A 20,760-nucleotide genomic window follows, 5' to 3' on the forward strand; every position below is an offset into this window, starting at 1 on the left:
CTTTAACAGTATAGGGGGAATGTTACTCATCTCCAGACACTGTAACACACCCCGTACACTGATTCTGTAACCATATTACACAACTCTCTCTCAGTAGTGCACCTTCATTAATATGCAAGGTGCACTGTTGATGGGGAGCCACAGACACGGTCACAGTACACTCCATGTAGGCTTCCCACTATTCCTACACAGAGTTTATGAAATCCCCACCTATATCTATATGTATCTATATCTGTGTGTGTGTGTGTGTGTGTGTGTGTGTGTGTGTGTGTGTGTGTGTGTGTAAACACAGTCATGGCACATGCTAGCCTATATGGGGCATGTTGGACAGCTGTAGTCCATATGTGACAGAATGTACAGTTCATTGTCTCTGGCCACAAACGTGGGAAGAGGTCCCACCAGGAGTGGCACTGGCACCACCATGGCCAGGGTCAGATGCGGTACTACATGCTGATGGTGACTGGTGTATGCTGGGTCAGTTTCCCTCATGGGACCACCCAGGACCACGTGCCCATGGCCTGCCATGTTGTGGTGTTTACAGCACCCACATTCAGTAGTGCTGGTGGTACTGCCACTATGGGAGTGTGACTGTGCATGGCCACGTGGGGTCTCAGCTGATGTTGCTGACCTATGTCCACGTGTCTGAAGCACTACTCTCACCACATTTCCATCATGGACATTACACGGTTAAGGAGTGACAATGTCTCATCCCACTTTCTATCCACTACATCGGCAAAATGATGTAGGGCATCAGCAATGCTGTGGATGGAGTCATGGATGCCAGGCAGTGATTCACCAATCATCCTGAGCATCCATCTGGTGTTGTGCTCAGAACATGCCTGTGCCTCCAGGATAGACCAAAACCTGTGTTGGGTGACACGTGCTGTGACACCTCTGACAGATGGTGAATGGTCAGCAGTCCTCCTTCGAGCATCCCTGTCAGTCTGCCTGTGTGGGACCTCGCCAGCTCACTGGCAATGGCTACTGTCCACAGTCACAGATGCTATAGTCACCACACTCTCCTGTTCAATGCCACCACCCACAGACTCTCCAATATCTGTGGGTACAGGAGACTGTATGAGTTGGCATACTGACTGTGTGTGGAGACATTAGGGGAGGAAGTGGGATGCCAACACATGGGACATATTTAGCCCTCAACAACACCACCTATACCTCACTATTGCCACCATCATCATCAGAGTCCGATGAGACACTGACATCAGATTGTGAGGGGGATACACTCCAACCCCCCTGTTCACCTGTGAGAAGGAAGACAGCATGACTACATTACTCCTTGCACTATTATGTCTGCTGTTACACACACACACACACACACACACACACACACACACACACACACACACACACACACACACACACACACACACACACACACACACACACACACACACACACACACACACACACACACACACACACACACACATACAGGTGAGGTGCTACAACTGCATTATACATACCACACCTTATTAGTGATCCCATGCACAGTACACGAGCAGACCACAACAGTCACAGGCAAGACAGGCCCTTAACAATGCAGTGCAGCTGCATCCAGTTAATATTGCTAGTACTATACACCTGTGAGATAAGTGACATGTCAGTGTATGTGATAGACCTTCTCCTTTAACACAGTGCACCCTTTTCCACCATACTGTCTCCCTGTATAGCAGATTGCCTAGACCTTCACAAAACTATGTGCAAATATGTTACAGCTCATACAAATATGCTACTGTGATTACCAATGTAATGCACTGCAGTGAACCCCTCCACAACTGAACATACTAGTATTGCAATATGGCTAAGCTTAACAGTTGTGTCCATGGCAAACTGGCAGCCCTTAACATGCCTAGGGTATAGATGAGCCCATTCATTGCAGTACACTTAAAACAGAATATACCTACTGGCATTTGCTACTGTACTCTTTCCTAATTATATTACTATATATTGCAGGATATATCTGTACTCACCACACTCTTGGCACAACCTTGGTAGGCACCCTGCATGGGCCTCCAGGTTGCAAGCTCTCTCCTCTGCAGCTGTGGGGAGAGAAACACACCATTATGCATATCTGTCTGTCAGATATTCATACTAGACTTTGGCAAATCAATGCTTCCTATACTTACAAACTTGTGGGGCATTTTCATCCAGAGCATCAGGGATCTATTGGGCCAAGAGGTCCCCCTTCGAATGCTTCAGGTCATCATAGTGGTGCCACACCTGCTCACCTATGTGCAGGATACCGGTTGCACTAATGAGGTCACATGCCCACCAGTCCCAGGCCTTTGATTTGTATTGGACCCCTGTTACTGGCCCTGCAGCAGCTGGAGGTCATGGTTTTTCATGAAGAGTCCAATCATGACCTAGACTCCAACATGCCCCACCACTGTGCCTGGAACTGTGCACCCTATCCAACTCCTGCCATAGTTCCTGCATGGGTCAAACTCCAACAGGTTCTGTCTGTATTCCCACCTGTTCAGCTTAAATAAGGCTGTTTTCCCACTCTTTACCACCACTGGACAATTTTTAAAAATGCTAAGCAAAGTTTAGCACCATGCAAACCAACTAAGATTAGATGAGTAGTGCTTAGGCTAACGACACTTAGCAGTTCCCAAACCAGCTAAGCAGAGCTGCATTTTGCTAAGTACTTCTAAAACGGGTCCTGTTTAAACATTGCTTGGCTTGGCTTAGCAGTGCTTAGCAGAACTTAGCTAAGGGTAAATCAGATTTTATTAGAAATATAAAAAAAATATTGCAATTAATTGTTCATCAATGATACTTTATTATTATGTGTATTTATTTTATTGTATATCACCTAACCGTATGTATTTTAATTACGCTATCTTGGAGTGTGACTTTAATGTATTGGACACTTGTGTGTAACTGGAGCTTTTCTCCTCGGGTCTCCACAAAAGATGAGCTTCTGGCCCAGCTAGACTAACCCTGTTAACAAATGTCAATATATACATAATTAAAAAAATAAATTGTTATAAAATTTGCTATCGCATGTAAGAGCTGGATGGCCTGTCTGTGTAGTCGAACCATGCACTTACTGAACACAAGGCTGTGATGCTATCCATTCAGCTACCATGGATATGATGACTACATCTATACATTTGTATATAGCTCTCAGTTATGTTTAAGCACTGCTGAGCATGGCACAGTGCCACACAAACCCGCTCAGCTATGCTTAAAAGTGACCTTTTACATTAAAATTAAAAGTATCCAGTTTCTATTTTTAGATGTCTGTCATGTGCCACATTGTGAAAACACACACAAACACACACACACACACACACACACACACACACACACACACACACACACACACACACACACACACACACACACACATACACAAAAGGAAATAACATTTTAGTTTTATATTTCAGTGCCATCCGGCACTTTAACAGTATAGGGGGGATGTTACTCATTTCCAGACAGTGTAACACACCCCGTACACTGATTCTGTAACCATATTACACAACTCTCTCTCAGTAGTGCACCTTCATTAATATGCAAGGTGCACTGTTGATGGGGAGCCACAGACACGGTCACAGTACACTCCATGTAGGCTTCCCACTATTCCTACACAGAGTTTATTAAATCCCCACCTATATCTATATGTATCTATATCTGTGTGTGTGTGTGTGTGTGTGTGTGTGTGTGTGTGTGTGTGTGTGTGTGTGAGTGCACTGAACAATCCAATGATCCCAGTCACACAGTCAAAGAAAAGACAAGCTGACTATGCAAACTGTTGACTCCACACACTATAACAGAACTAGCAAATGCAAAAAATACATAAACAAGAAAGAAAGAAATGCCCCAAAACTGATTTTATGTAACTATTTGGAATATTAGATTGAGTCCCAAAACATGGAGACTGAATGGCCCAAAAAACAGACTTACATATACAAAGTCTGAGATGGCCATTTCCTAGACTATCCCCTTTTCTCCAAGGCATGGTGATCTCAAGTATTGTTATACATAAGTTCAGGTGTTGTGAGGATGGTGCTGTGCTGACATTTCAATAGGGAGTCCTGGTTTTATGTGGGGAAAGTCCCCTCATCTCTTTAATTATGTATACCCACTCCACAGTCATACAATCAATATGAAAAGGTGATCAGCACAACACAGAAAATCCATCCTATGACCAAAGCTGCAGGAGAATTCCTTTGCTGAAGAACTAACTCTCTGAACAAATGGCACCTGGTGTAGGAACAGAACCCACAGTCTTATAATTTCCCAGCATAAATTGTGAGTGTTCGACCCATTAAGCCACTGACATACATAAAATATCTGTAAAATATAGTGTGTGACTCACTGTGCCTTTTTATGCTGATCCTGACAAAACAAAACCAATGGGGTTGGCTGTACACAATGTTGAGTTCTGAGAAAGTGAAGTTTCTGTATTGGCTGTTTAGTGCATAAATAATGAAGGTGCATTTAGTGCATAAACAATGAAGGTGCATTTAGTGCATAAACAATGAAGGTGCATTTAGTGCATAAATAATGAAGGTGCATTTAGTGCATAAATAATGAAGGTGCATTTACAATGAAGGTGCATTTAGTGCATAAACAATGAAGGTGCATTTAGTGCATAAATAATGAAGGTGCATTTAGTGCATAAATAATGAAGGTGCATTTAGTGCATAAATAATGAAGGTGCATTTAGTGCATAAATAATGAAGGTGCATTTAGTGCATAAATAATGAAGGTGCATTTAGTGCATAAATAATGAAGGTGCAACAGATTCCCAGGAAGGCAGCACTGTGGCATGAATCTAGACCACAAGACACTATCAGGAAGGCTGCTTGGATCCACAGAGATGACAAATTTTGGGAAGTGACTGGATGAAACGGAAGGAGACTATGGAGATGCAAAGAGTGATGATGTCACATTTGGGCCCAAAGAAAGTGCAAACAGGAGGAGGATGCAGATGAAAGGATATCACTTTTCTGATTTAAATGCATTTTTTTCACATCAGAGAAGAGTCTTTCAAAATCAGTTTTAGGACCATGTAATACCTGAATAAGATTTGACAAAGATACCAAAACTTTAAAAAATAAACAACTTATTTACTTGCATTTGTTAACTGAGTGGGTGGGCTGGTCCAAGGACCCTTTTTGATCATGATTCAGGTTTGCTGGCAATTACAATTAGCGATAATTCATACAGAAAATATTATTTACAAGAAAGATTAATGCATGAAATTACAAATGCATTAAATAAATAATTATCCTTTAAGCATAAGAAATTACTAAGCAGCTAACAATAATTAGTAACATGATTATATGTTAGGATTAATGGTGTGTGTGTGTGTGTGTGTGTGTGTGTGTGTGTGTGTGTGTGTGTGTGTGTGTGTGTGTGGCTGTGCTTGGAGAGTGTGTGTGTGTGTGTGTGTGTGTGTGTGTGTGTGTGTGTGTGTGTGTGTGTGTGTGTGTGTGTGTGTGTGTGTGTGTGTGTGTGTGTGTCTGTGTGTGTGTGTGTGTGTGTGTGTGTGTGTGTGTGTGTGTGTGTGTGTGTGTGTGTGTGTATGTATGCACGCATGGTTTTGTGTGTGTGTGTGTGTGTGTGTGTGTGTGTGTGTGTGTGTGTGTGTGTGTGTTGACACACTATTGCAGCTGAGGTCCATGCTGAGCACTCACTGAGTGCTGGGGTAGGCTTTGGGTCCCATACTGTCTGTACTGGGCTAGGCAAGCAATCTGAGAATGACTAAATAGATGATACACATCTTGCCATCTCTCCTAAAAAAGTGCGATAAAAGTTGTCACCATGTTTCCCTGAGACAATGCTTTGACAGCTGGCTTGCTAACTGAACAGAGATCGCTGCCCTTTCAAACTGAAGCATGCCCTCTGTTGCATCATGTCCAGCACTGAGTAAAGGGTTAAAGCTGAGAGGGACCGTTTGGCAGCATCATCAGGAAATAAGTATAATGTAGGTGATACCTGGAGACATAGAGAGGCCTGTATACCTGCAGACATAGAGAGGTCTGTATACCTGGAGACATAGAGAGGCCTGTATACCTGGAGACATAGAGAGGCCTGTATACCTGGAGACATAGAGAGGCCTGTATACCTGGAGACATAGAGAGGCCTGTATACCTGGAGACATAGAATGGCCTGTATACCTGGAGACATAGAGAGGCCTGTATACCTGCAGACATAGAGAGGCCTGTATACCTGGAGACATAGAGAGGCCTGTATACCTGGAGACATAGAGAGGCCTGTATACCTGGAGACATAGAGAGGCCTGTATACCTGCAGACATAGAGAGGCCTGTATACCTGCAGACATAGAGAGGCCTGTATACCTGCAGACATAGAGAGGCCTGTATACCTGCAGACATAGAGAGGCCTGTATACCTGCAGACATAGAGAGGCCTGTATACCTGCAGACATAGAGAGGCCTGTATACCTGCAGACATAGAGAGGCCTGTATACCTGCAGACATAGAGAGGCCTGTATACCTGGAGACATAGAGAGGCCTGTATACCTGGAGACATAGAGAGGCCTGTATACCTGCAGACATAGAGAGGCCTGTATACCTGCAGACATAGAGAGGCCTGTATACCTGGAGACATAGAGAGGCCTGTATACCTGGAGACATAGAGAGGCCTGTATACCTGCAGACATAGAATGGCCTGTATACCTGCAGACATAGAGAGGCCTGTATACCTACAGACATAGAGAGGCCTGTATACCTGGAGACATAGAGAGGCCTGTATACCTGGAGACATAGAGAGGCCTGTATACCTGCAGACATAGAGAGGCCTGTATACCTGCAGACATAGAGAGGCCTGTATACCTGCAGACATAGAGAGGCCTGTATACCTGGACACATAGAGAGGCCTGTATACCTGCAGACATAGAGAGGCCTGTATACCTGCAGACATAGAGAGGCCTGTATACCTGCAGACATAGAGAGGCCTGTATACCTGCAGACATAGAGAGGCCTGTATACCTGCAGACATAGAGAGGCCTGTATACCTGCAGACATAGAGAGGCCTGTATACCTGCAGACATAGAGAGGCCTGTATACCTGCAGACATAGAGAGGCCTGTATACCTGGAGACATAGAGAGGCCTGTATACCTGGAGACATAGAGAGGCCTGTATACCTGGAGACATAGAGAGGCCTGTATACCTGGACACATAGAGAGGCCTGTATACCTGCAGACATAGAGAGGCCTGTATACCTGCAGACATAGAGAGGCCTGTATACCTGGACACATAGAGAGGCCTGTATACCTGCAGACATAGAGAGGCCTGTTTTGTTTAGTTGTCGGAACTGAAAATAAATAAATAATAGGAGCAGCAAGAAGAGTGACTGAAATCAGTTCTGGTTTTGTAGTTTGGACACTGAAGTCAGACAGAAGCAATGCGAAGGCTGTTAATGCAGTCAGTACATGTCAGTGTGGATGAGAATGTTCTCATGATTGCTGCTGCACAGAATGTTTGATTAGGGACTGATTCACTAATTATAACAGCATTTTGGGGAGCAGTAAAGCCCTCCCCATGGCCTCAATGTAGACGCTTTCTCCTGTGCATCCTCTGACTTACTGCTACATCTTCAATATTACCGCACTTCCAGCTAAGGAAGATTATCAAAGTGACTTTATTTGACAGGGTGTGCTTCAAAAGCTCTGCATTTGTGCACACTTGAGTATTCCTAAAAATGTATACCCTTTTGAAAGTAAATGTTAACAATATTTTGAGATTATGACGCAAGTAAGCATTTCCTAGATACGAGTTTAACAATATATGTAATGCCTAAAACTGTTATATGACTACAGCCTGCCGGTAAGAGCTTATATCACATTTGTGGCTGAACACCTATTAACGTTACATCTATTACACCAATATGGGAAAACTGATTAAAAATGTCAGAATAACCATAAACTCGGTTTAATTTCTTTAAAGGTTATCTGAGCACAACAACACTTCTATGCTGTGAAGGGGGTTGGAACAGCAGCATGAGAATTTAGTTTGGCAAGTGTGTTACCAGACAGACAAGAAAATAAATCTGAGTAATTTTCTACATGATCTTACTGAAAAGATACAATGTCTGCAAGTATCCGATTGTAAGTGCAGCTCACTCATTCTGTTTGTCTGTCCCTCTGTCTGTGTGTCTGTGCATGCCTATTTGCATCTCTCTTGTCTTTTTATTGCTCCCTTTGTCTGTCTGTCTGATGTCCCTGCCACTCTCTTCCTCTTTTTCCCTGTCTCTCTTTATCTGTGTGTGTGTGTGTGTGTGTGTGTGTGTGTGTGTGTGTGTGTGTGTGTGAGACTCTCTCTCTCTCTCTCAATGTCTCTTACTCACCCCCGACTCTCTTTCTCTCTCTCTCTGATATGTGTGTTTTGCCAGCAGACAAATTAAACTGCACTTTCCCTTAATTATGCACTGCGGCTTGGCCATGATATCACATATACCAGTTTGTCTGGACTATAACCAGCACTTAGGTCATCATCTACCTAATTATGAGCTGACTATAGCAAACATGATAAACAACATTAATAAATGCCTTTGTTTCAGTAGCCATCTACATCTGAATATCACAAAAGGTAATGCCTAGTAAACTAACATGATTAAGTCACACTAAATGTCTGAGGTGAAACAACTGTTAGTGTAAGAATGAATTAGGAAGTATTAAGTACAATGCAGCTCAATAAAATTACATTGGCTACTACACGTGTTCACATGGCTCAATTACTGCAAGCTCAATTCTTTATCTGCAAAATTATTAGGCAGAGTTTGAAAATAAATGGCTTAACGTTACAGCTGCTTAAACAACAAATTAGACAATCAACTGCTCCTCATGTTACTGTACTGGTTGCAACTGAATTTGGAGAAAGGTGCTTGTGTCTGATGTAGTGCAGGCCTGTGTAAGAGCCAGGCAGAGTTTTTATTTAAAAATGTAGGATTGGGAATTAGACTTGGACAATGACACCGCACCTGAAAAAACAGCAATGCTGTCCCAAAGTCTGCAGACTGCTATTCACACATGCACCACGCCTCTCATCCTGGACACATCAAAAATCTGGACAAAGGCCCAGGAAAAGTAGGTACAACTGGCCAAAAAATCTGGACATTGATTAACATAAAATGTGCATACATTATGTAAACCCCCCCCACTCCGATGGAATTACGGGATACCAACACTGAAACCCAAATTGAAGAACAGACAAAATATTAAACACCACAAAATATAACCAGAGCAATTTAGAATGTTTGTCAACTCCCAATAACAGGCTCATATAGTGAGCTCTGCATTTTGCTTTATGTATTTTATTATGAGGGGAAGGGGGTCAAGACTGATTACGCGATTAAATTATTAGCCATTAAGCACTTGTGGTCAAGTATAGATACATGAAAGAGGTAATCAAAAGGGGAGGACTAGCAGCTATGTTACCACTTCTGAAAGCAGCACACTTAGCACTCTACCATTAAAATGATGAACAGTAACAACGTAACAGAAATTAACTATGTTTTATGACCAGCTTATACTGCTTGACCATTTGATAAATCTTAGTTATGCACACATCAAGAATTGTTGTAGACATTTATACAAATAGTTACTTTTATGTTAATGTATCTGTTCCTTTATATAAAAAGTGATTCAACTTATTATTCCTGTTAATGCAGTTCTCAGTTTGTCTGATCTCTATCTCTCACTCAGCTTTGGTGCCATATGTATACAAGACAGGCTGGACAGTCCATGTTACTAAATGTTAAGGTGAGAGAGAGCCATATAAGAGATGTGTTTATAAACAATGGTAGCCAAAAAATCTGGCTTGAGTATCTCACCCATCCTGACACATCCACTTCTCTGTCTTCCTCACAGGACTTTTACCTGCACAGGCAAAGTTAAGTCCTGTTTATTCCAGTCAACTCTGTAAAGAATGTTGGCCAGTCTAACTTCTCCCATCTGGAAAGGCTAGAAAGAGAACCACCAGCACACAGAATAGAGATATCATAGGCTAGCACTTTCCAACAGCACAGCCCTGTATAGAAATAGACGGTTACTATGCATACAGTCCAGCACAGCACTGAAGGACCTAGCCCAAGTGTGTCAAAATGCTTTAGAGCACTGACTATATAAGTTACTTGCTCAGAATCATGCAGCAGACAAATGGTGATTGAGGTAATCAACCCCCGGACTAGAGTAAACAGCTTGCTCACACCTGAGAGCCGTAATTCTTTGTGTTAACTAGCAGACTAAAACATGTAGACGTATGGAGAACAAGCAAACAGACACCAGATATCAGAACTGAACTCCAGGCTAAAGACCATGAGGTACAGACTAAACACTGAGTGAATGTGCTTCACAGAGATTTCTGCCATTCAGAAAATGAGAAAATGTTCAGCCATACGACAGTAACACAGCTAAAGCAAGCACATGCCCATGTGTAGCTTCTTCTAATACAACTGTCAATGCAATTGCCAATTGCCACTAAACTTACATTTTGGGGTAAAACTACATCAAGAACCAAGGCCCCTAAAGTATTGGTAGCATAACATAAAAGCCTATACCCACCATAAGAAAGAGAACAGGCCAGTAGTTACTTCATTATTGTCACACTCCCAACCCAGCTGTCTGGAATTTTGTAAATAATTATGTCATTTGGGAATATTGATATGATTTATACAGAACTGTATGTTATGTACTGAGAGCTAAAATGTAACCAAATCATGCCCTACTGATTTAGAATAGAAATGTATATAAACTATTGTAATTGTGTAACTGTATATGTTTTAATAGTAGAAACTGGAACATAAAAGGTTAACTTGCAAAACTTCAAAATAAGTTTAAATTAAATTGTTTACAATTGTGCTATAAAAGGTATCTCTCAGTTTCATTTTAGTAGCAGACACAATGTCTAGAGCTAGAAATTTTTGCATTGTCTTGGAAGAGAAGTAATTACTAGGTTTGAGATGCAGAAGTCTTTTATTGCTGCATGACTTCCTAGCAGCTGCACAGCTCTGAGCAAACATCTGAAGGCTATGTATTTTTCACACAGCGATGTTAAATTCTGTTAGTTTCTGAATGGGGGTTTAGCTTGGGAACTAAAGTCAAGTGACAAAAAGTGATGTCATCCAATCTAACCCAGCAGTAATATTTGATATTAATTTAAGAACTCTCTCTCAGAGAGACTGGGCATTTTGTATTTTGTCTTTGACTTAACAAGAACATCCATTCATCATCACATCTGCACTTGCCTTGCTGTAAGTAGGTTTTTTAGGGCATAGTAATGCTTTAAGATATAGTTAGGTATATAGTGAAGATTAGTTTAGATGTTTTCTGTATTTATTTGAGACTGTCCAGCAATGTTGTTTTAAATATTTTCTGTGATTTTGAACTCTGAAGTTGCTGTGAGTACATATTTAGTATTGTCTTTTTTATTATTTATTATTAAATATATTTAAACCTATCTTTGTAGCTGATATTTGTGAGACATATTTAAGCTCTGAGAGTACTTCCATATGTATTTGGTGACACTGTACAGGCCACTCCTAAATAACCTTGTTCTTGGTCAGACTACCATTTGGATTAATAGTGACATTACACAGTAAGATTGCACACCCTTTGTTAAGGGCCTTAAACATAGCTGATAAGAGTGGTTTGTATCTGTGGAAACTAACTTATAACCTGGGCAGAAGGGGGCATAGCCAGAAAACCTGTGCCAGCCTTTTCCAGGAGTGTGTGTTTTTGTATATGAATCAAATCTCAAAGTGTGTGTGTGTGTGTGTGTGTGTGTGTGTGTGTGTGTGTGTGTGTGTGTGTGAGCTACTTGGGCAAGGACACGAGGCACTGGAGGTTTTGGCTTGGCCACTCAGCTGAGATCTCAACCCTATAGCTGTGCCAGTGGGGGCATCTTATTGGGGATCTGGAGAAAGAGGGAGAAACCAGTCCCAGACTCACCGTGGTTTCTGTGTGCTCTTAAGGGAAATTGCACTTTACTGTGCATGTACTTGTCATCCTCCCAGTGTGTGCGTCCCTCACTGTTGCCAGTGGTGAGGACTGAGGCTCCTTGATTCCTGGGCCAGTGCTGGGGAGTCACAATTATCATCAGCCCCTCCCCATTATTCTACACAGGTATAAGGCATCATGTCAGCTGTTATCACTTCTCTCTTTTCAATGCCATTCTCCTACCTTCAACAGTCTAGCCTATGACGAGTCTTCTCTCACACAGTCCATCCATTTCTTGACTGGACATCCTTGTTGCCTCTTGCCCCCCGAACTTCTTTGCCAAGGTGTCCTCTGCTTTCCTGCACATGACTAATGCATCATAATCTGGTCTCCTCGACCTTCTCTGCTATTGATGCAACTTTGGGTTCTGTTCTGATATCATTTTTTCAGCTGTCCCACAGTGTGCATTCTTCTGTCCATCTCAGACACCAAATCCAATACTTCAAGCTTCCTCAATTGCTGTGCATTTACTGTCCATGTTCCTGGGCTCTATGGAAGTACTGTTTGTACTGATGTTTTGTATACCCTTACATTTCAGCTTCTTTGTCATTTTTATTTTGCAGACTATCCCATGACACACTCTGCATTTCCAGAAGGACATATTGTCTGAAACTCAAATCTCTGTTGTTATTTTGTGACTGCAGTTCTTAATGCCAGAAAACCACAAATTTTGAAAAGTAGATGAAACAAATGGGACATTCTGCAAATATACTCTGAAAGTTCTTGTTTACAAAGATAACATATTAAATAGTTTTATGTGCAGAAGGGATTCTTATTCTCTCTCGTGGACCATATCTTTAACCATTCAACTGCATAACGGACACTTGCTCACACACTCTCTCTCTCTCTCTCACTCACACACACGTCTTAGTACCCAAATCAGCAGCTTCCACATAATCCAATAACACCTCTGTGCTGTGGAACGTCACACTTCTAGCAACTTCTTACTGCATAAAGGCAGCTATTCCACTGAGCTATCAAACTACAGACTCATAGCCATACTTTCCCCACTATCAAAAATACTTGAAAAGTGCATTCATACTCAACTACTTAACGTTCTCCTTCAGGAAAACCTACTGACTCACACCCAGCATGGCTTCAGACCAAACCACGGTACTTCTACTACACTGTTAGCTTTTACCCACGCAGTAGCTGAGGCCAGAGACAACAACAAACTTGTATCCTCTCTTTTCCTTGACCTCTCAAAGGCCTTTGACACTGTTTTCCACTCCTTACTCCTCTCTAAACTCAATGATCTAAATCTCTCTGCTATTTCTCTTACTTGGTTTACCCGCTACCTTTCTAACAGGCAGCAGTGTGTCAGATGCCTTACTCCCTGTTCCTCCTTTTTACCCATAAAATGTGGCATCCCCAAGGATCCATCCTAGCCCCCCTTCTATTCAATATCTTCATAAATGACCTCCATACATCCTGTAAACAATCCTCCCTCGTTCAATATGCAGACGATTCTACACTCCTCTCCAAAAATCAGCTCATGTTAAATAAAAAAAAAAAAAAAAAAAAAAAAAAAAAACTATTACTATTCCTTCCTCGACTTCTGTCTCACCATAAATCTTCCTTTGTCATTACATCCCTTGACAAGACCACCATCCAAGCCAAACCCCACACAAAGCTCCTAGGCACAAATACTGATGATGAGCTTAAATTTAATCTACATGTTCAGCAAAATATTTAAAAAACACCAAAAACTAGGACTACTATATCGAAATAAGACATGTCTTAACTCAGACACTAGACTCTCCTTAGCTCAGTCTCTCCTCCTTCCCTCCCTTCTGTATGCAGCCCCTATTCTCACCTGCATTCACTCCATATATTTAGCTAAACTCCAACAAACTTACCACAAAGTAGCCAGATTTGCCACTAATTCACCACACAACTCACACCACTGCCTAGCACTCAACTCACTGAAATGGCAAGAATTCCCCCAACAACTCCAAATGTCTCAATTTCAAATCATACACTCTGTTCTATATAAATCTACTCCCTGCCTCTCTCTCTCCTCCCTGGTATCCTATTACATCTCAAACCGCACTTTCTGAACATCGAATAAACAACTCCTTGACATATATAAACCTAACAAATGCTGTGGAAAACTACTTTACAAATGCAGTGTAGCCCAAGCCTGGAATAAACTCCCCTCACATCCCCCACCCTAAGCACTTCACAAAAGAGCTTAGACTACATTTACTTAACATAAAGTCTTGCCCCTGTCAGGACCCTACCTAGCCCTCTTCCCCTTGTTCACCCCCAAGCCAGTAAACTTTTTTAGCTAGCAGATTCCATGACACAGAGATATGGGGTATATTTCTTTATTATTCTCCTGCTTGCTAAAAAAATAAAACATTACAATTACCTTATTATGCTTTTTATTTTATCTTATTTCTCATATTTCTTTTCTGTACATGTAATTACCTCTTAATAGCACTAATACTTCCTTTCTTCTGTGCTTGATTAACTGTTAACTATGTCAAAATGTTATTTGTATCTGCAACATTTCTGGAGCTTTTCTCCTCAGGTCTCCACTGAAAATGGGCCTCTGTCTCAGTTGGACTAAACCAGTTAACACATGTCAAATAAATAAATAATAAACTTACACACACCAGTGCATTACAGAGCATTTTCTAAAAATAAATTTTACAGAAGATTAGCATGAAAAGCTTTTTGGAACAATAAACATGATTGTAATAGTACAAGATAACACACGCAAGAAGTCTTTCTTACTGTGGTAACAGTCACTGCATTCACCGTCTTCATGTTATTACTACAATATATAACAACAACCACAAACATCATACATCTTCTGTAAAGTTTCACTAACTTATCAAAAAGTAGCCAGCGCCAACTGGAAAAAGAGTATTTATTATATTACACAGCAGTTCATAATAATGAACACAAACCAGTTTCGGCTCAATGGCCTTTTTCACTGTGTAGTTCAAACTGCAGTCAACCATTGTTTATGTATATAGCCAAAGGCCTTAATCATTCATTAATAAAAGAATTATAGATGCTCATTTAGACCAGGTGGAAATAATCCACCCAGTTTCACAATCCATGATTTCTCTTCTTTGTTTAAAATATTATGCCAACCTGTTTTAAAATACCTATTGCCCATAATTCTGTCAATGATAATAACTTTAAAACTAGCTGTGTTGTGTACCATGGTGTGTTAGTATCCTTGACAGAATTATGAGCATCTATAATTCTTTTATTAATGATTAATTAAGACCTTTGGCTGTATATATAAACAATGGTTGACTGCAGTTTGATCTGCACATTGATAAAGGCCATTGGGCCGAAACCGGTTTGTGTTCATTATTATTTACTGGGGTTTAATATAATAAATGCTCTTTTTCCAGTTGGTGCTGGCTGCTTTTTGATATTTTGGTACTATTTTGAGCCTTGGCACCTGCCATCCGTGCAGAATTCTCTATTGTGGTTTTTTATGTGTGCTCTTCATTCTGCTGGTGGAGTCTGCTGGAAAGGCATTTCTGTGAGCAGCTCTCATCTTTGGGATTCATGTTTTTGTTGCAGCATCCTTCTTAGAGCTATATTGAGCCAGCCTATTTAATTACAACTGAACATTTGCCCATGTTATCATATTCAAAGTAATATAGTGTTCGGGCTTCGTTTTAGTTTTTTATACATAGTATGTGTATGTGTTTGGCCATTGTTTGTCAAGTAAGCCGCCCTCAGAGTGATTTACATTGAGGATCTGAACAAGGACACTACAACAGTTTTCTTTTTTTGGACATTAGCTACAATTTAGGTGTTGCCTTTTGGTTTGGACTAATGTATGGCATGCTGTAACTGCTATGAGTGTTGGAAGAGGTGAATACTATGAGTTTCCTTAGAGTTGGAGGCCATTTTTGGGGGACACTTCATTTCTGGTATATTGTAGCTGCCATGAATGTCGGAAGAGGTGAATATCATCCATCTCCAAGATTTGGAGACCATTTTTGGGCGACAATTTATTTTTGGTATGTTGTAACTGCAACAAGTGTCGGAAGATGTGTACCGTCTGTTTCTTTGGATTTAGAGGCTATTTTGTGGTGTTGCTTTATCTTTTGTAAAGTGTACAGGTATAAGGAATTTTTTCAGTGTTTCCTGTATTGGAAGAGGTGAATATCATCTGATATATAGTTGGAATTTATTACAGCATTATTATAACAGCTCACTACTTGTGTTTGACCCCTGGAACAGATCCATTATCTATTGCTGTTGGTGTAAGTTGACTGTTACATTTACATATTTTTTTATTCAATGTGGCATTTATCTTAGCGGACCTGGCTCATTCTATATGGGCAGTAATAATCTTTTGGGCAGAGACAAGATACTTTCTACTACCATACTTTTCAGAGTTCCAGCTTTGAAAACATCCATAGATATTATTGATTTAATTAGAATATGGTTTGCTGATTCAACAGTTTATTTCGTTTGTTGGCCAATATAAGTGACACAGAAGCATTTATTTTTGCAACAAACTGTTTGGTTTCATATTAATCTTTTTTTACTTTGGTGGAATATGCACATTTATATATGGTTTTTGACTACAAATGTGGATTTTTTTGATATGGACAATTTATTTATGTGTTTCAGGAGATTGTTGAATTGATATCAGGTCATCATATATGGCCTTTCAATTTTATCACAAAGGACATTTGTGTTCATTTTTGTGAACTAATTTCATGTTTGCAAACATATTATTTTTTTTGATGTTGTACAGGTTGAAACTTCAATTTATGTATATGATTATGAACATTTCATGTTTTTTGATGCCTTACAGGTTGCAATTACAGTTGATTATGCATTGCACATTTTCTATTTAAAATTCATTATGTGTTTGGAATAACAGGTGGTTTGGGGCAATATATTGTCATTTCTATATATTTTCTTACCAGTACCTGTTATATTGTGGCCACCACAGGACATTGTGGATCATAGACTTTCATAATAAATATAAGTTTTTATGGTAATAGGGAGGCCATATGGGACTATACCTTTTTGATCTGTTTGATATTCTTTGAAACAATATTATAGTAGCTTATATCATCTTTAAATTTGCTGCAAGTTATAGGGGTAATTATTTACCATCATCCCATAGTTTTTTCTTATCCTCTGTTAATATGGATTTAATCACCATTTTGAAGGGGTTGTCAGCAGACAAAGAAGACATTCAAGTCTTCGGGATTGGAAGAACAAATAACAGCGATAAGGGAGAGCGATATTTAGATACAACATGCGTTTCTACTTTTGACCAGTTAAGCAAACATATGAAAAATCTCTGATCATGTGTATGGAACCTGAGGCTTTGTAAGGCATATTTAGAAAAGGGCATTACCCCAAGAGGCCTAAGGATTCGTATTAAACCTTTAGTTGGCCAACCTGATGATACACTTCTTACATCTTGGTCTGACATTCGACAAAAAGCCTCCATACAGTTTGTCAAAACTTTACATTAATATTGTGAATGCAGAATAGATATACACATATCTGAGGTCACTCAGATTTGTGCAAAAGCTAAATCTTTTGAAGGTTCATTGATTTATAAACAATGATTTGACAAACTAAGTGAGGATTTATTACAGTTTGAACAGGAATTAAAAGATAGGAAAATTTGTAAATTTAAAAGAGATTTAAGGGATTATAATTTGGGGAAGCCCTTTGAACATGTTAAAAGTACTAAAAGTGTTACGTTTGTCCCAAAAGATCCCTCATCACAATATTTTTATCTTCTTCCGAAAATTCACAAAGGTATTAATAAACCACCAGGGAGACCAATAGTTTCTGGAAAGGGTTCCCTTACTGAACCTCTATCTGCATATCTTACCATGTATTTGAAACCTCTATTGCAAGGGGTTAGGGCAAGGATGCAGGATACAACAGAATTTTTAAATATTGTTTCCGGTACCCAGTTGGAGCCAGGTTGGTTGATGTGCACATTGGACGTCACTTCTCTTTACACCAGTATTCCACATTGGGCAGGATTATGTGCCTTGGAATATTGGTTGAACAAAACTTCTCTATACAGTCTGAGGTTTAAAACTTTCCTTTTGTGTTTGGCAGAGCACGTCCTCACAAAAGATGTATTCCACTTTAATAATAAATGTTATCTACAGCTCAAAGGTACAGCTCCTTTGCACCCATATTCTGATCTGCTTATGGGCTATCTTGGACACATTAGCATTTCAAGATATATCCAAGTACACCTGCCATCCAAAGGTACTCGTCCCAAATAAGAAAAAGAAAAATACTTGAGGCGAAAAGACTGGACACGACCACCACAACGTATATAAAATCCAGGTTTAATGAACAGAAATGAGCGCTTTCACATGCTTCACTGGCATGCTTCTTCAGATTTAACATACACTCCCTCCAACAAACATTTAAATAGCAACAGCTTAATTAAAAATTGATTAAATAATCAATTAATCAATTAAATATGTGTTTTTTTTTTGTTGAATCTACCACCTTAACTTTACTTTTAAACAAAACTAACATATCTGAAAAGAGAAATAGCATATTATTGGAATAAAATGAAATAAGAATACAAATATACATGTCCATAAATAAAATATCATCCAATCTACAAACATCGCAAAATATTGTTCCTATACAGGACATACACTTTTGAAACGTAGTTTCTAAAGCATTTTGTTCAGTAGTAGACGCTTGGTCACTGCAGATGAGTACTTAATCATATGCTAAAAACATTTGTTTCTGGTATATCAAATATTCTAACCATATCAAAAGAACCAAACACAAATTTAAAATGCTGAAATATATTCAACAAATATATGAGTGTAGAGCTGCATACTTTTATCAAAAATATAAAAATATATACGTATAAAATAACAAGCTAACAGCCTTGAGCATCCAACGATCACTCAGAAAATAGCAAAGCTGAATAATCACTATGTGCGCGCTTCAAGTATAGGCTTAATACTAATATACTGGTTAAGCCCTGGATCCACATGAGCTCTCAACTTAAAGATCCAAGAGAGTTCTATGGATTTTAAAAGACTCCGCACAGAAGGCACCCCAGCCGAGGATCGAACTGGAGAACCTCTTGCTGTGAGGCGACAATGCTAACCACTGCACCACCGTGGCCACCCTTCTGTCAGCTTTATAATGCTTGTGGAGCTTTTCTTCCTGGGCCTCCACTGAAAATGGGCTTCTGACCCAGTGGACTTTCCCGGTCAACAAATGTTAATAAATAAATAAATAAAAAAATATATATGTATGGAATTTTGAAATTTCACAATGCTGAAGTTCTCGAAATAACAAAATAAATAAATAAATAAATAAACAAAATCAAGAATGCATAAAAAAAAAAAAATGATTTTGCAGGCCAAGCCCCTCTGAAATTTAAATATACTAACTCAGAGATCGCACTACATTGAAGAGAACGGTAATGTTCCCGTTCCGCACTGTATGGCGATTTCCACTTACAGGTTTTGAGATTTCAGAATTCCGAGGTTCTGAGCATCGGTATTTAGAACATCGGGATTGTAAAATTTCAAATATATATATATATATATATATATATATATATATATATATATATATTTGTGTGTGTGTGTGTGTGTGTGTGTAAGGTATGCACAAATAAGTAAGGAATGCACTTAGAAAGAAAGTATGCATGTATAAGTAAGGTATGCGCTTAGAAGGAAGGTATGCACATATAAGTAAGGTATGCACTTAGAAGGAAGAGGGCAGCCACGGTGGTGCAGTGGTTAGCGTTGCCACCTCACAGCAAGGGGCTCTCTGGTTTCATCCTCGGCTGGGTTGCTTTCTGTGTGGAGTCTGCATGCCCTCCCTGTGGTCGCGTGGGTTTCCTCCGGGTGCTCCGGTTTCCTCCCACATCCCAAAGACATGCTGTAGGTGGCTTGGACACTCTAAATTGGCCCTAGGCATGAGTGCATGAGTGTGTGTGCACTGGGCTAGCAACTTGACACCGTAAAACTCCACTGCCAGTCATGAGCGGACAGATGATCTGCTGTGGTGACCCCTAACTGGGAAAAGCCAAAAGAGGAAGATGCACTTAGAAGGAAGGTGTGCATGTATAAGTAAGGTGAGTGTGTGTGTGTGTGTGTGTGTGTGTGTGTGTGTGTGTGTGTGTATATATATATATATATATATATATATATATATCAGTTATGCACCTATAAGTAAGATATGCACTTAGAAGGAAGGTATTTATGTGTAAGTAAGCTATGTGAGTGTAAATAAAGTAGGCACATATGCATGTATAAATTAGGTATGCATGTATAATTAAGATATTTATTTATTTATTTGACATTTGTTTACCAGGGTGGTCTGACTGGGTCTACAGAACCCATTTTCAGCAGAGGCTTGGGGAGAAAAGCTGCACATACAGTATAATACAAATACAGTAAAATCCAATCCAATACAAATGACATTAGAAATACTTTACAAAATAAGTTGAAAGAACAAACCATGTTACAAGATGTTACAATGTGTTACAAGATGTTACAATGTGTTACAATGTGTTACAAGATGTTACAATGTGTTACAATGTGTTACAATATGTTACAATATGTTACAATATGTTACAAGATGTTACAATGTGTTACAATATGTTACAAGATGTTACAAGATGTTACAATGTGTTACAATATGTTACAAGATGTTACAAGATGTTACAATGTGTTACAATGTGTTACAATGTGTTACAATATGTTACAAGATGTTACAAGATGTTACAATGTGTTACAATATGTTACAAGATGT

Source organism: Protopterus annectens, chromosome 14.part0, assembly GCF_019279795.1.
Source record: "Protopterus annectens isolate FY-2018-M chromosome 14.part0, PAN1.0, whole genome shotgun sequence".
Classification (NCBI taxonomy): Eukaryota; Metazoa; Chordata; order Ceratodontiformes; family Protopteridae; genus Protopterus; species Protopterus annectens.